The sequence below is a fragment of the Sinocyclocheilus grahami genome, unplaced genomic scaffold, assembly GCF_001515645.1.
Source record: "Sinocyclocheilus grahami isolate Dianchi unplaced genomic scaffold, SAMN03320097.WGS_v1.1 scaffold936.1, whole genome shotgun sequence".
Classification (NCBI taxonomy): Eukaryota; Metazoa; Chordata; class Actinopteri; order Cypriniformes; family Cyprinidae; genus Sinocyclocheilus; species Sinocyclocheilus grahami.
The window spans coordinates 191096-209031 of NW_015506115.1; the positions used below are offsets into that span (position 1 = coordinate 191096).

General features: G+C 36.8%; 1 pseudogene; it reads left to right on the forward strand.

The window, feature by feature from the left end:
* Positions 1 to 17936, forward strand: part of LOC107564460 (transmembrane protein 132C-like) — a 33097-nt pseudogene extending 15161 nt beyond the window's left edge.

Consider the following 17936-nt stretch of genomic DNA (forward strand, 5'->3'; position numbering starts at 1 on the left):
AGCACTCCCCCACCCCCCGCTGAACGTGATTGGTCCCCCCGGTGCCCTCCCAACACCATTGGGCTAGAGTACTGTCAATCTGACAATGCCTAATGCCATTGGATCAGAGCGTTGCCAATCACTGCCTGATGCGCTGCCCATTGTTGCCTGTAAGTTTGATAATGCTCAACACCACTGGATCAGAGCGCTATCATTGCTTTGGCAATGTACAGCCTTTTTACCATGCCAATAAAGCTACTGGAATCTGAATCGGTCAATCGCTGACAGCGATGTGGGGTTTTTCAAATGACTCGACCACAGACCACATCTCTGTGATACGTAAACACTCAGTAATATATTTTTGGAATATCGCCCTGGTCGCGCTGAGTCAATAATTATTCCGATTACTTCCGTGTGACTGATCAAGTTATTATATGTAGCTAGTATGCGTTCCAGATTTGAACTTTTGAATGTCAACTTTTACAAAAAGTAGTCTTTAATTGTCTAAATACTGTATATATCTAAATACATAATCTAATACAAGTAAGTAATTATGTTTGAAAACAATGTTCCCAGCAACTAGGGAATACACAGCCCTGTTTATACATTTAAATATAGGGCTATACAATCATGTAGTGGTTACACCATGGTGTTCCTGTAGCTCAAACAGCAGAGCATGTTGCTAGCTATGCCAAGACAAGGATTTGATTTCCAGAAAATGCAAAAACTGATAAACGTATGTTACATACTTGAAGCAGATGTTACACTGATTAATTACACCAGTGGAAACCTATAAAGGTTAAAAGGGCCCAGAATCAAACCCTGGGGTACACCACATTATCACAGTATCCCCAGTATATTATTTAGATTTTCCAACTCAAATTGTTTTTCATAACAATCAGTGAGATAGTGTGAAAGACCTGTTGTGTTATTAGTTTAACCAGTAACTAACTTGTTTGTTTGTTTTACTATTAAACACTCTGAAATCTATTCATAATTCACAAATTTGTTTAAAGTGATACTAGGCAAAATCTCATTAGGATATTCCTTCAATTTGTATTTTTTACTCTCAACAGAGCCATGATAAAAAAGGGAGTGTGCTTCCGTACAGCCACACCTAGCAACACACTACTATGGGACATCACCCTTGACACAGGCCCAGATGGAAGTGTTGGAGTAATCTGTCAGAGAAAATCATCTACAAACGTGAAAAGGTGAGTGTGTCTATTAAGGGAAATTGAATTAATTACTTTTAATCAGATGATTAGGCAGTGATTAACCAACTTACTGTCATTGGCGATTTTTTTTGGGTGAACCTTTTAAGAAAATTCCTTTTCTTAGAATTAACTGGTGTCAAGCTTGGCAATTATTTGTTCTTTTAAGCATAAACCTATAGACCAATTTGGTGTTAGCAAAAAGTGATGACATTTTTTTGAAGGCGGAGCCTATCTGGTGGCAGAAAATGACAGTTTTAAGGTAGCAGTCTACAGAAGCCATGGAATAAAAGAATAAAAAAGGTAACTTTGAGTTTGTATTTCAAAATTCTGACTTTTTTCTAGCAATTCTGAGATTATATCTCACAATTCTGATAAGAAAAATCAAGTCGTCATTCTCTCTTTTCCCCTCGGCTCAGAATCATGAGTTTATAATCCCACACTTCTGGCTTTTTTCCCCTTCAGAATTGACAAACTTGCAATTGTTGAGTTCAATTGAGTTATAAAGTTCGAAGTAGGAGATTTAAACTTGCATTTGCGAGAAAAAAGTTTGAATTGTGAGATAAAATAGGTAAATGTTTAAATAGTTGGCTATTTCATGCTGTAACTGCAGGGCTAATACAATATGTCCCCTATGAACTGCATATGTGAATATTATGTAGACCTATTGTTTAAATCAATTTTATGCTTTAAAAGTTGGGTAATCATAGCAGGTTTCATCCATAGTCTGTCCGTTTAAACGTCTGCGTTAAGGTTCAAATGGCATCTTTGACGACAGTATTCTATAAAAATTATTTGCATTCCGTTTCTGACATCCAAAGGCACAACAATAATTTTTTTTTCTTATTCCATGGATTTGACCCATTTCCCTCCACTTGTTCCCAGTGTTTTTCTGGCACCACAATGTGCGCAGCTGCATGTGACGTACGTAACTGTGATGTCTACTCCAAATTGGTCTATAAACTGTTCTTCACATTTGCTTCTGAAAAAAACTTTTAACTTGTTTTAAAAGTGTTTAGATATTTTTAAGTTAGTGGAGTGTTATCTCTCTATGGTCAGTAACAGTCTCAAGTATCTACAGTATGTCTTTTTGAGAGAATGTCGCATAGTCCTTGTTTTGTATTTTCCTCCCTCGTTGACAATTATTAGGATGGTTTGTTTTACTAAATATGTTCAGAAATTAAATTTGTGGTGTCTAATTCACATTTTAAAGCATTTGTATTCCAGTAAGCACTTTAAGAGTTTAAAGGAGGTGAAAGTGATTTCTGAATAAAGGATAGCCTAAATTGTTCTCAAATATTGCTGCTGAGGCAAAGACGTGTATCCGTCAGTAATCTGCTTTTTATTTTTGATAGTGCTTGATGCGTAAAAAAAAAAACATATGGTAGACATCCATATTCAAGCAGTAGGATTAATGTTACAATATTCTGTGATTTAAACATTTCAACTTTAATCAGTTTTAGGAATAGTAATAGATCATTATGTTTGTATGACATTAAGACATTTTTTACAATAGTTTGTGGAATAATGTTGGATGTCATTCATTCATTAAGTTTTGTTTCATATGTGATAAATCATGGTCCTATGGAACACAGGATTACTAGTTTATTTTATCAAGGACTTTTTCAAAAGTAATTTCTATGTCAATCACAGTTTTTGAAATAATTGCCTTTTTGGCTGTACAATCATATCCGTGCATGCATTTATACAAATATGTCTACACAAAATAGCCATCGGAACTCTTTAGTTAATCCCCAGAGCATGAAAGCTGTGCATTTTAAAACTAAGATTTGAGACAGATGCGTCAGATTACGGTGATCCCATGAAAGGTTGATACCACAAGCTTTGTATCTTTTAAAGTCAACATGAAATCAAAATTGGCCCTATTTACTTTTTACCATATAATCAATTCCTGATGAACAAAATCACATCATGCACTACTTATTTTCACTCTGAAATATGACAAAAGTAATATGGGTTGTGAATGGCAACAACAGTATGATCATGATCAATATACAATTATTGACTTAAAGTCAATAGTTGCACTCGATTATTTGGAATCAAACAGAGCAACCTGCAAATGCAGCAGTTTGACAATTTGATCACAGATGATTAAAAGGTTTTACAGTATATGGTGTGAGGTGTTTAATGGCACTTTCTTTTTCAGATTAAACAAACTTCAAGCAGTTCTTCAGATGGATTTTGAAATGGAGGATGTCAGCAGTCAATCAGAGATTCAGGTGATTAAGTGGGAGTTGACGCTTCCAGATGAGGTCAAAATGATGGGGTCATCCGAAGGCACCATGAGGATCTACACCACTCAGAGGGACTTTGTGGGCCTGGCTCCTCTAGTTATGGTAGGCTATGGTAATTCATTAAAGATAGCAAAAAAAAACATCTTAACAAAAAAAAAGTAATAAGTCTCTATCTGACATTTCTATCTGAGACAGTAAAGCATCTTCATGAATTATTCACTGGCATTTTGTAAGATAGAATTGATCCAGCAGGGTACCAAGGGCTCGGCACTGTGACAGAGCTTGTAAACGCGACAAGCTTCATCTGCAAGACCGATCATGTTGACCTTTGGATTGTGTCCAAACATGAGCAGATTTAGGCATAATCAATCAGATTTTCTGTAGCAGCTCTAATATACAGCTGGACACTGTCCCAGAAATCTGAAAACAGCACAAGACAGAAAATGGCCAAATAAAACCCTAATATGTTTGCCAGTACTTCTTTAGGAGAGTATACTTTCAGTCTACTTTTTATGTACTTATACAAAATTAAACTTGAGTATAAGAAATGTCGGTCACACTTTAGTTTGGGGACCAATTCTCACCATTAACTAACTATTAACTACGACTTCTCTGTAAACTCATAATTTGCTGCTAATTAATAGCTAGTAAGGTAGTTGTTAAATTTAGGTATGGGGTCAGATTGATGGATCTAAAGTATGGTCATGCAGAATAATGCATTAATATTTGCTTTATAAGTACCAATAAACAGCCAATATGCTAGTAATATGCAAACTAATAAGCAACTAGTTAATTGAGAATTGGTCCCTAAAGTGTTACTGGGTACTGCTAGTCGCTTTTAGGCAGTTTTAGAGGGCAAGGGATTTTCTCATTTCAGAGAGCATTAAATTGGATAAGAAATAATCTAACTCCTTTTATTCATGAACAAAACAGTGCTGTTTGATCAGCCTAATGGCAAATTCCTTTTTTCATTTTTAGTAAACAATATTGATATAGTTATTTTTAATGTATTACATAAAGTTAAATTAAGTGACCTTTGTTTCCTGAAAACCTGTTTTATGTGAGCTGGCATTTTGCATCTGTCAGGATCTTTAAAGTTCAGAGGTTTTTCCCACTAAGCTGGTGATTCCCATTCACTGTAGACAATATTGGGAAATGGGATTTTGTCCCGTAAAATAATCAGTTTTTGCTTTTCACTTGTTCTCATCAAAATGACTTTGATTACATAAAGTTGTGTCAGTCCAGGTAATGCATCTCTGGGCCAGATTATCTAAATAGACTGACACAGTTCATTCCAACCTAAAATCTGCTTTTGTGTCCCTGAACAGACTATTTTTACCTGTGAAATGGTGTAAAAAAGCGCACTGATATTGACATTAATTTCATCACTAGATTGCATAGTGTTATCATAACATGCCAAATCCCTGACCTCTATTTGTAGGAGTACTAAAGTTTGATCTTAGCTCAGTATTAAGATCCAAAATTTAACTTTGATCCCTGACCCCTGTGTAGGACACAGAGCTGTTGAACACTGCTGTGCTGACTGGTAAGAGGGTTACGGTGGGAGTACGAACCATTGCTGTGGAACAGGATGGTTCTGTAACAGATGTCTCTGAGTTTGCTGACTGCAGCTCCACAGATGAAGATGTTCTTAAGGTACAGTCATTATACTGTATTTACTCTTGTATCTCACCTTGGATACAGCAGCTGCAAAGCCATATTAAGCTAATATCAAACTCTCATTCTCTGTGCATGTGGGAGACAGAAATGGGTCAATAACTTGATGTAAATTTTCTGTTCAGATCTGTTAATTTATTCAAAAAGACATTAAAAATTCAATTCATACAATGACTTGAATGCACCTCTCCTATAATGCGCATGTTTTTAATTGAATTTCTTTTAAGGGCATTAAGTCAAAAATTATACATTCTGATATCATAAGGAAGAAAACAGCCTTATTAAAATAATTATTGAAAAGAAAACGTTATTAAAGGGTTTGCATACTTTTATTATTATTTTATAGATTCATTAATTATTTTAACAATAAAATATCACTACTAATTAATATTTAAGATAACGTTAGTCCACAATTTGAAATTTGGAAATGACATTTCATAACAGAAAAATTATATCATAAAGAAGAGCCCTGCAGACCTGACTATGACTATGTGTCAAGTTCAAAAAGTATCTTAAAATATCAGAAAATTTGACTTTTTATGGCAATATTAGTTCAGATCATGTTGTGCTACATGATGTTTATGAAATGAATAATTCATGAGATTTCAAACTAAAAGGTTTTACCTTGAAAAGCATATTTAAAAAATGTTTTGAAAATAATTACAACAATCTGTACACATCACATGACATTTTTAGTGTTTTTTATTTTTATGTTATTTTTTTTTCAGAACCACATGAAACTAACACAAAGATTACATTTCTAAGAATTTGGCACTTTTTTCATATTTGTCATTAACCCAAAGGGCAAAAGATGGATAGATGTGTAAGATTGAGTGTCTGTGTATACACGTCATTGTCAGACAGAGGCAAAAGGTCTCAAAAGAACATCTCAAAATCTTCAATTGTATATGCCACCTCTGCCACTCTTAGAGACTGTGTTCTTGGGACAGTCCTCTGAAAGTCATTAAAGGGTTAGTTCACCCAAAAATAAAAATTCTGTCATTAATTACTCACCCTCATGTCGTTCCAAACCCGTAAGACCTCCGTTCATCTTTGGAACACAAATTAAGATATTTTTGATGAAATCTGAGAGCTTTCTGGCTAGGGATGTGCAACAGTGATCGAGTACTCATGTAAACAATGTTTTCCCTGATTGGTTATAGCAGCACTTTGGGCGGCGCCCTGAGCTCTGATTGGTTAGCTTGCCACAGGATGCATCAAAAGACGTGAGAAGAGAGAGAATCATGGCCTCAAAGTCACGTAGTGATGTCTGGCTTCCCTTTGAGAAGACCGATGAAAATACAGTTCAGTGCAAGCTGTGCAGCGCCATGCTGTCACACAAATCTACAACAAGTACAATGCGCTATCATCTAACATTTGTACATAAAATGTCTGGCGATAACACAGCGGCAACTCAGATGAGCATTGCATCATTTGCCGTAAGACCAAAATGCAACGCAGGCAGAACCGAGAAGATGACACAGCTAATCGCTGAAATGGTGGTGAAAGATTTGCTGCCCATTAGTTTCGTCGACGGAGAAGGATTTAAAGATTTCATGCATTACGTTGAGCCCGAGTATGACATTCCGTCACGCAAAACAGTCACGGCAAGAATAGATGCTCTATATGAAAAGACTGCTTCTTCACTGAAGGACAGACTGTCAAAAGACAACAGTGACACTAATGTAGTCTAAGAATGTGAATTTATTGTACTTTCGTGTTTTTAAGGCACAGTCCGAGTTACACTTTCGGTCAAGCTCACATCTGCATTGGCAAATTTTTTTCAGATGAAAGTTGTAATAGCTAGCCTACGTCTGATTAATTAACATGAACATTTATTACATGCTGAAAGCGCTGCATATCAGTGATTAGTTTCATGCTCAAATGCAATGCCCGATAATGATTATATTGCTTTTATGTTTTTTTTTTATTATTATTACTATTACTGATGTTATAATAATGCAGCCGTGCTTTTTTTCGTCATATTTGTAGGCATAATTCAATTTATATGGCTTCGAAAACGCGCAGGCGATTTATGGATTTATGGAAAATAAAACTTAATAAACTTAACTTAAAACTTAACTTAATAACTTAAAAATAAAACTATTACACTTAATAACGTAGATGAAAATATAGCACAAATCTGCCATACATTTATAATGAGAACTTTGTAGAAATCTATAGTAAATTCTGTCCTTGCCCATCTTTCAGTGCGCTGTCATGAAAATGCATCACGGCGGGAGCTCGCTCTCTCTCTCTCTCTTTCTCTGTCTAGCGCATAACTTAACATCCTATTGTGCAGATACAAGTTGTAATGTTACGTCTGCTATGCATCTAAGTTATCTGATTTATCATAGGATGTGTCATAGAATGAACTTCAGTTTATTGGCATGAAGTCACTCTTCACCTCAGGCAGCTATTCCTTTTTAGTTGCTTCTTTATTAATAACATTGCTTCATCATAATCATAATCTAACATGTCCTAATCATGTGTTCATGTTTTCATAGACAGGTTTTCATGTCATATTTAAATTTTTAACATTCATTTTCATAACAATCTTCAGATTTTTTCATTATATCCATTACGGCCATGCCCCGCCCCCCGCACCAGCCCCGCCCCCAATTACTCGATTAATCGTTTTTGAAACCTATCAATGATCGAAATGAGAAATTTCCCAAAATGCCCATCCCTATTTCTGACCCTGCATAGATAGCAACGCAACTGAAACGCTTTATGGCCCAGAAAGGTAGTAAAGACATCGTTAAAATTGTCCATGTGACATCAGTGCATTACCGCGGAAAGTAGGGGTGCTGAGTGTGCTGCAGCACCCCCTGGAGTGTAGCCCACAAAAAATGGGGGTGCTGGGGGTGCGGTGTTAAAAATAAATGAATGAACAATATGTAATAAAAAACAAATAATATTCATTTTATTAATTTGTATATTCATTCAAATTCATTCAAAAAAGTAGCCTAAGCCTACAATGACAAGAAGCAAAGGTTAAATATGAGTTAAGTTGAATCAAATTGACTGTGAAAGTCATTTCAACTGATTAAACTTATTAAACTGACTTAAAAAATCATTTGTTGCCATGATTTTTGGATTATATTATAACCTGTAACATGTCTCTGCCGTACCCAAATGAAGAATTAACAACAATTTCTACAGACAGCAGAGAAAGAGCAAGAGCGTCTACCTCAGCAGCAACAAATCTCACACTCGCATCTGTAGTACTTATTTTGATCTTTAACGTTAGGTCTTTCCTATTCTTGAAACAAAATTAATGCTTAAGGTTGATTCAATATTACTCTTAATGAAAAACACACACACACAACATCAGCAATGCTACAATGAGTCGCTTATATTAAACATAAAACTTTTTTGAACGGAACAAATAAGACTGATGTTACCCGCGTTGTAACAAAAATAAGGTTTTTGGATTTCGCCCTTACTTTAAATGAACGCTTATGGCTCATTATTATTAACCGAACAAAAAACATAGGCTATACAATAAAATAGTACAATGACAAATTCACCTATATTAAACTTTGAACTTTTATTAACAAAATAAATAAGGATATATTTTACTCGCGTTTAACACAAATAAATAGCCTATAGATTTCCCATTAGGCTACCTTAAAACGATCGTAGTTTGTGGTTTATTATCTTATTAATTAAAACACATCAGCCATAAAATAGTACAATGGCAAATTCGCATATATTAAACATCTACCTTGTATTAACAAAATGAATAAGATGGATATAGCCATTGTAACCCAAATAAATAAGGTCTTTTCCTTATTTAAAACGAATGCTTAAGTTTGTGGTTCATTGTTATTTTTTTAATGAAAACCCAGCAACAAAGACACTTAATTATAGGCTATTAAATGAAGAAATGAAAGTTTTATTAACAAAAGTTGCGCTTTGGATCCGCCATAGTGTCAGTCTTTGCGCATTACTCTTGTCACGTTTCGGCATTCTGACTTAGAACCCGGATGCGCTGCGCCTTGTTTAAAAGCAACAGAATGCACACACGTCCGTCAAACACTAACACAGAAGAGAAGAAATTGTTGAATAAAGTCGTTATTTTTGTTTTCTTTGTGCACAAAAAGTATTCTCGTAGCGTCATAATATTATGGTTGAACCGCTCATGTCACATGGACTATTTTAATGATGTCCTTACTCCTTTTCAGGGCCATAAAACATTTCAGTTGTGTTGCTGTCTATGCAGGGTCAGAAAGCTCTCGGATATCATCAAAAATATCTTAATTTGTGTTCTGAAGATGAACGGAGGTCTTACGGGTTTGGAACGACATGAGGGTGAGTAATGACAGAATTTTCATTTTTGGGTGAACTATCCCTTTAAGCCATGCTGTGACCTCTCTCAGGAGGCCTGTATCCTCCTTGTTGAGGAGTTAATCTGAAAGGACAGCTCAGCACCATACTGTAACTACAGCCAAGTTCAGAGACTTAAAAGAACTTCAGCCCAGTCTCATTCAAGGACTACATCGCTTTCTGGCCGTATTTCTTAGAATTACACAGAAATGCATTTACTTTGATGTCCTCAGTAAAAAATATATCCAAACTTAAACAAGATTAATAGATTATACATGAGCAAGAAACATGATGAGACTCATGTTTGTTCCAAACCAGTGTGCTGTTATTTTTTTCAGAAGAACACAAGCTGAAAGTCGTGGCCTAATGGTTAGAGAGTCGGACTCGTAACCCAAAGGTTGTGGGTTTGAGTCTCATACCGGCAGGGATTGTAGGTGGAGGGAGTGAATGTACAGCGGTCTCTCCCACCTTTAATACCACGACTGAGGTGCCCTTGAGCAAGGCACCGAACCCCCAACTGCTCCCCGGGCGCTGCAGCAAAAATGGCTGCCCACTGCTCCGTGTGTGTGTTCACTGCTGTGTGTGTGCACTTTGGATGGGTTAAATGCAGAGCACCACAAGTCATGTCACGTCACACTCACACTAAAGCTGTCGCATGGCTTCAGAAGACTTTGTCACACAGATTGTATGGGCCACTTTTATTTTATTTATTTATTTTTTTCGTTTGGAGCTTGACATAGCATTGAATTATGCCATAGCATCTATGAATTGTTGTATAGATACTGTGTGCAGATTCTTCTGTTTAATGTTGTGTTTTTGTACAGCATATTTCTACTTTTGGGAGTTTCCATGTAAAAAAAATAACAGCACATGGTTTGGAACAGCATTTAATATTGCTTTTATATTTTTGGAAGTAATTAATATCAAGACTTGTATATTAAATATTTCTTATCCACCAATGAAAATAGTTCCAGAAAAAGCAAAACATCAAGCCCTGCGTGTTTCCAAGCAGCACACAGACCAAAAGCCAGTCTGGAAGAGCCTATACAAGTGGAGCAGAGTGACCTCTCTCACTCGAAGCATTCTATAGTCACTCCGCTCCAGATCCACTATAAGTTTATTACCTCACTGGTGAGAGAAATCTGCTGTAGGATGATTATTGTGGTCAAGAGTATGATCTATTTAAGTCATACATCATACTAAGAAGACACTATGCTTCTTGTTCCACAAGTTGAAAGATGTAGTTCCAAGTAGACAATTTTGCAAGGCTGTTTGTTGAAACTATGGTTTTGGGAAACACTGAATCATTGAACTATGTTAGTAACAACGGAACAACCCATAGGTGGCTAACTATGCTTTTGGGAAATGCACCAATTATAGAGTGAGAGAAAACACCACTGATCAGACTTTTAAAAATTCCACTCCTTTGCGAAAGAAGACATTTTTTAACAAAAAACCCATGAATGACCTATCAGAATCAAGTATTCCAGAAGGGGGGTGTAATAAATAAGGTTGATTACAAATTGTTTCCTATTCTATTCTAATCTGTCAATCCATCTAGCCATCCTTGCATCTACCCATCTCTCTCTTCAACTTATGCAACTACTGTATCAGAAAAACAATGGATTTTTTTTACCTGGGTAGATGTAAAGTTCTGCAAACTACTTCCTCCCCCTGCTACTGTTTCTTGCTGCTGCCTGTCATTTTGGAACACAGTACGTATAGAGCCTCAGAGGTGCTTTTGCTGTCAATGCATTAGGCATAAAAGGCTTCACTCGCTGTCTAGCACAGTTATTTTCTAGACAGCACCCAACTGTTCATTTTTATAAAACTAAATACTTTCAGGAAAACATGATGCATACACATACAATAATTATATAACATTCAGTATTTATATTACATTCAACACAAATATGATATGTAGATTCCATCTGGGCCTATAATATATATATACATACATACATACATACATACATACAAGGGGCGTTCCCTCCGAGGAGGCAAGGGAGGCAGTGTCTCCTCAAAAAATTGGATGACAAAATAATCAATATTACAAACATATATCGCAAATATGAATAAATATGGCATTAAAAGTATGAAAAATCACTCGTTTTTATAAAGTAACACTGTCCAACAGCGACACCCGCAGGCAAAGTTACAGCGGAGACTTGACTCCCTTCAGTCCATAGACTTAAAACAGAGACCCCTTAGCGTGCCGTGACTTTTCTGGGTTGCAATTTAGATGAATGTGGGAAAGTCACGTGAGAGGAGGCAATGCCTCAATCGCGCTATAATTGGATATGATCGGTTATGGTTGAATGTGATTGGTTAGTGTGATAAATCCCGCCTCTTGTTTATGTGCGAGCTCTCAGCATGAATTAAGAAAATTATGGCGTTATTGACTAATTATAAAGTAAGTAAACAACTCTCCCGCTTAGATACCACTACTTTGTGTCACGTCAAAATAAAACTTGAAATGGTCTGAAAACGTGATGATTGCGTCTGTTTTTAGTGAGCATTCAAAGTGATGAAATGAAAAGATATATCTTTGTGTATGTGGTAGTGTTTACAGGTCTTTTATGACGATGATCTGAAATAAGTTGACTATTAAAAAGAACAGCTGAACATCAGTTCACAAATAAAAAAAAATATTGGTAACATTTTACAATAAGGTGTCATTTAATGAGTTAACTAACATGAACAAACAATGAACATTTATTACAGTATTTATTAATCTTTGTTTACATTAGTTAATACGAATACTGTTCATTGTTAGTTCATGTTAGTTCACAGTGCATAAACTAATGTTAACAAACACGACTTTTGATTTTAATAGTGCATTAGTAAATGCTGAAATTATTAATATTAACTAAGATTAATAAATGCTGTAGAAGTAGGCTATTGCTTATTTTTAGTTCATGTTAACTAAAGTAGTTAACTAATGAAACATTATTGTAAATTGTTTCCAAAATATTGTTAAAATTGTTACTACCTTCAGTTATTATTTTGGAATAAATATAAAAATGCATAAAACACTATGAAATGTAAAATTTGTATTAAAATAACAAATAATATTAATAAGATACAAAATAGAATTATATTTGTTCTCTTTTTTATGCAATATTTATTTAACTAGGAAAATGTGACAACATTAAGTGTAACAGGGACATACATATATATATATGTGTGTGTATATATGTAATATGTATATAACTGCCTCCTCATTTTAAAACACCACCGCACGCCACTGATATATGCTGTATATTAACATGCAAGATATAGAAGATAGATAGGACTTTGTCAATAACGGATGTTATATTCTGTGGAAATCCGCAGCACTGGGTCCATGTCTGTCGACTAATAGGATAAAAAACATAAATACTGTATTATGGATTCTGACATCTTATGCATTCATAAACATGTCATTTGCTATCCATGTAAACCCTGTATATGTAAATAATCCTAGTGTTTATAGCTGAGCATGTCTAAAACTGCCAATCAACACAAGCCATAGTGACACATACAGTATACACATTAAAGGGATAGTTCACCCAAAAATGAAAATTACCCCATTATTTACTCACCTTCAAGCCATCCTAGGTGTATATGACTTTCTTCTTTAAAGGGGTGGTTGACTGGGTTTTTTCTAGGCTTGACTGTGTTTATGGGGTGCAGTCTAACATGTGTCCATGCTTAGTTTTTTAAAAAACGCATTATTTTTCACATAATTTACCTTATTCCACACCGATCTGTCCCTTCTCTAACAAACGCCTCGATTATTTCCTGTTTTTATGAAGCCCCTCCCTCAAAAATACGCGATGGGCTGAGATTGGTCAGCTGGCTCAGTGTGTTGTGATTCACTAAAGCGCCTCTACAGCATGTCTGAACATCCCGCCCCTCAAGCTCAGAATGTGCTTCGGTTGTATTGTAAACAATGACGTCCTCTATATTGCTTATCAATTTGAGCCCGATTGAGATGCAGAAAATATTAATGAAGAGGATCGCGCAGAACCTGTGCAAGCACTGCTCTTAATGGTATGTTTGTTTGTTGTTGTCCCATACTTTTAGATACGCTGTTGTTTGTAAATGCTACTGCTTCTGTTAGCTTTTAATATATGGTTTTATTCTGATTAAAGCTTTAATACAGCACAGCAATCGTACGCACGTCCATGTATAACGCTTCTCATAGCTATGTGAAAATAAGTGTATAAATGGAACAGTTTGTTGGAGCTGATCTGACGATCTGAATGAGAGAGAGAGAGAGAGAGAGAGAGAGAGAGAGATGCAGAACAGGGCGATGCGAGGAACAGTTTTTAGAACCGCTGCTTTAGAACACTGATTTTGAATCTTGTGAATCCATTAGAATCGTTAGAAGACAGAATCGCGATTCATATATGAACAGATTTTTACGTGCACCTCTAGTTTTCTCTTCCTCTTCTGTAAAGCAGCACAACATGGCCTCGCCCCCTTTGCTGCGTGTTCCCGGAGGTGGGGTTTATCTGGGTTCGTGACGTAACGGACCTGGGAAGAATCTCATTGTAGTCCCTACCAGTCGTTTTTGTAGGCATTAAACTGCCAGAATTTTAAAAGACGATATCTCCGTTTGCATTGAACTTTCAGCGCTGCAACTTTGCAGATATTGTTTATGCTCCAACAGCAACATTACACACTAACTAACGTTAAAAAAGTGAAATCGCAATCAACCACCCCTTTAAGACAAATACAATCGGAGGTATATCAAAAAAAATATCCTGGCTCTTCCAAGCCTTATAATGGCAGTGAATGGTGGTCGATACTATGAAGCCCAAAAAAGTGCATCCATCCATCATAAAAAGTCATTTTCATTTTTGGGTGAACTATCCCTTTAACCTATAAGTACATATCCTCTTACCTGTTTAGGCTAAGCAAACTTGCTCTTCCACACCAGGATGTCGGACAAAGTCACCACTGCATGCCTTCCTCAATCTTGTTAAAGTTTAATTGCATCATAAATTATACAATTGATTTAATAATGTGGCGGCATGCATTTGGTAAGCCCATGCTGAAATGTTAAGTGACTCTGAGACTTCTAATGCCATGCATTATATTTCAAAACTGACAGTAAACATATAAAAGTTACACTGAAAATGCAGTATAAGAGCCATAGAGTAAGCAAGGATCAACCGCTACTTCATTTTGCTGTAGATTTCTAACTTTCAAATTGGGTTCATTAATAAAGGAAATAACTACTAAAGCAATTCAGTCTCAAGCAGTTGAAAAAATTGTAAATGTTGATCTGAACCTAAATTATACTTGGTCTCAAAAGTCATGTTTTTACTGGGACTAAGCACCAACAAATCCTCTTACACAAGTCCGTTCCAATCCAGTAGAACATGAAAACTACAGTGTGAACAGCCTGTTCATTCAGAGTTATAAATAACATAAAACAACATTTTTGGATGCCCTCAGGTGTCCGACAGATGCGACTTTGTTTATGTGAATGGAAAAGAAACCCAGGGGCGACTGCGGATGCTGGTGAACTTCACCTACAGTTACCTGAGCGCTCAGCTGGAGATGAAGGTGTGGTTCCCTCGTCTGCCGCTGGATATAGAGGTGTCTGATATAGAGCTGAGTCAGATCAAAAGCTGGAGGATCCCCATCCTGTCCACCAAAAGGTACAAAAACACAATGACCACATTCAAATGCACATTTTCTAGTTAACGCCTATATTGTAATTAGCATTTATTCTGAAAAACGAATAAAGGAATGTAAATGTAAGCTTACAATGCATTTAAGTATCCTGTCTGCCTGGACATTGTTTTTAGTTCTTTTGTAAATCTCTTTGCACTTTTTTTTATTTACTTACCTGTTGCTTTCTTTTTACGTTCTTTCTTTTGTGGCAATGCTTAGAACAGTTGTTATCAAAATAGGGGCCTCATTATTAATAACCAGGTGTCTCCCATTGTTCAGGTCCTTTCCCCGCTGTCAGACTCCATCCTGGCAGAGAAGACGGTGAGGGTTGTGGATGATCGAGTGACCATCACTGAACTGGGCCTGCAGTTGGTCAGTGGGCTCACACTCAGCCTGCAGCTCAGCACAGGAAGTAACCGAGCCATCAGTGCCACGGCAACCACACAGGAAGTGCTCAGCAATCCTTAACAGGTAATTTATCAGCACTTTCTTTATCGTTAACCAAAATTTGGGGCATCTATAAATGTCTAAAACACTGATTTGTGTGATTTTACAACTTTCAAGAAATAAATATTTAATTAAAATTTATAAAGTTGGTATTTTTACATTTAAAACCTAAAAATTGGTAACAGGTTGGAAGTAAAATGATTGCTAATTTAGCCATAAAGCTTTACTGTTAGGGCTAGTTATCTTGTACATAATAAATTTATACTGTGCATAAATATTATATAAATTGCGTAATCAGATTCCAAAAATAAAGTTCTTAAATTAGATTATATTACATTTGAAAATACTTGTAATCAGACTACAGTTATTTTTCCAAAAAGTCATCAAAAAGTAGTCAGATTATATTATCTCAAATGTGTAATGTATAATTATGTTACTAACTACAAATTTTGTCATGTAATTTGGAATTAGTAACAAACTACAATTCTTAAGTAATCTACCCAGCACTGTATTAGTGTTGACACAATACCAACATTTCAGTCGGTAGTTGGTGCCAAATTCCATGGTTCTCTATACCATTTTTGGTACCATAGCAAAAAAAAAAAAAAAAGGTAAAATGCAGGACATAGTAAAATTCAATTTTATTCTCATTGCAGGAGGCAGTGTTGAGCTCCTGGCTACAATTTAGCGATGGCTCCCTCACCCCACTGGACATTTATGATCCTACTCACTACCGCCTGGCTGTGACATCGCTGGATGAGGGTGTGATCTCTGTGCAGGACTCACCTATGACTATTGTGGCAGAAGGTGAAGGCCAAGGAACACTGGTGAGAGCCGAGATGAGCATTTGTGAGGTCTGTCAGAAATCCAAGCGCAAAAGTACTTTAGCTGTAGGCACTGGGAGCTTAACGGTAAAGTTCCAGACAAACAGCAAACATCCTGAAAACAGCAGCATCAACAATAATGACACGGGAAACAGCACAGGACTATTTGCTGGTGTCACTGGGAAAGATAACAGCAGTGAGCGTGGTGATAAAGGAGAGGAGGCAGACTCTGAAAAGAAGCTGCAGCAGCCAGAACAGGTTTCAAGCAGAAATTCAGAGTCTGAGCTAGAAGAAAGGGCCTTGATGAAGATTATCACCACAGCCAGGTCGACAGCACGAGACTCAACTGTTGGCAGCATTGCAAATGATTTGGGAATGGGACAGGCTAATGATGCCTCTGCTGGAGTTAGTAAACCTGGGAATATTTTAAATAGTGGAAATTTCTTTAGTACAGGAAAAGCTGGCAACGATGGTCGCACAGGAATTTCCTGGAATAGCAATGAGGTTCCTGAGCGTTCAATGTTAAGCACTGGGAAGGCTTCTGGGAACTTAGTGAACTACAATAACTACCCTCCCCAAGTGGAAATCCCCAATCAGGAGCCAAAAAATGACTATGGAGACGATGATGATGACGATGACATTGAGGGACCACTATCAAACCGTCCACTTACGGACCTGGAGATCGGGATGTATGCATTACTTGGAGTCTTCTGCTTGGCTATCATAGTATTTATGGTAAACTGTGTGTCATACTTGGTTAAATTTAGGCACAAGCAGACACCTGGTCAAGTTTCTGAGCAGACTGGTCACCGGCATGACTGGGTCTGGCTGGGAACAGATGCTGAGTTGGTTATGAATGTCACTGGAAGCCCATTACAGCAGGATGCTCATAATACGTCTGTGATCGACATAGGACCCAATACGGAGCCTTGTGGCACTCTCACCCAAAGGACCTCTTGCCAGGTGTCTTCTGTATCAAATGACTCTAATGTTTCATGTGTAGGATCCCCTAAAGCAAAACCAGTCCGAAGTGAATCCCTACATTCACCCACTAGTAAGAGGAAAAGGGTCCAGTTCACCACCTTCACATCCTTGGATCGGCAAACTCCTCCCAAAACTTTACCACAAGAGAATGGATATGGAATTAACTGGGTGGGAAAGGAGGACAGTTGTATGACACATGAGGTGCCAGCTGCTGAGTCTTTGCAACAGCTATGATTGTTGGCTCACATGCAGCCTGATTTATGCACCCATAATGTATATCTCTATACCAGGGCTGGGCAACTCTGGTCAACTGTCCTGCAGAGTTTAGCTCCAACCTATGGTCACCTGAATGCCTTCTTTCTTTGGAAAAGTCGTTCTGTTGGTCTGTGCTTCACAGGATTATGGTCAAGATAATCAGTACAGCTTCATGGACAGGTGTGACATTTTCTTTGTGAGTAGACTTTGTGAAATATTGATTCTGCCTTGATCACTGGTCATGATAAAAGGGAGCGAACACAATCTTGCTATTTTTGAGGATTATTAAAAGAACCCCC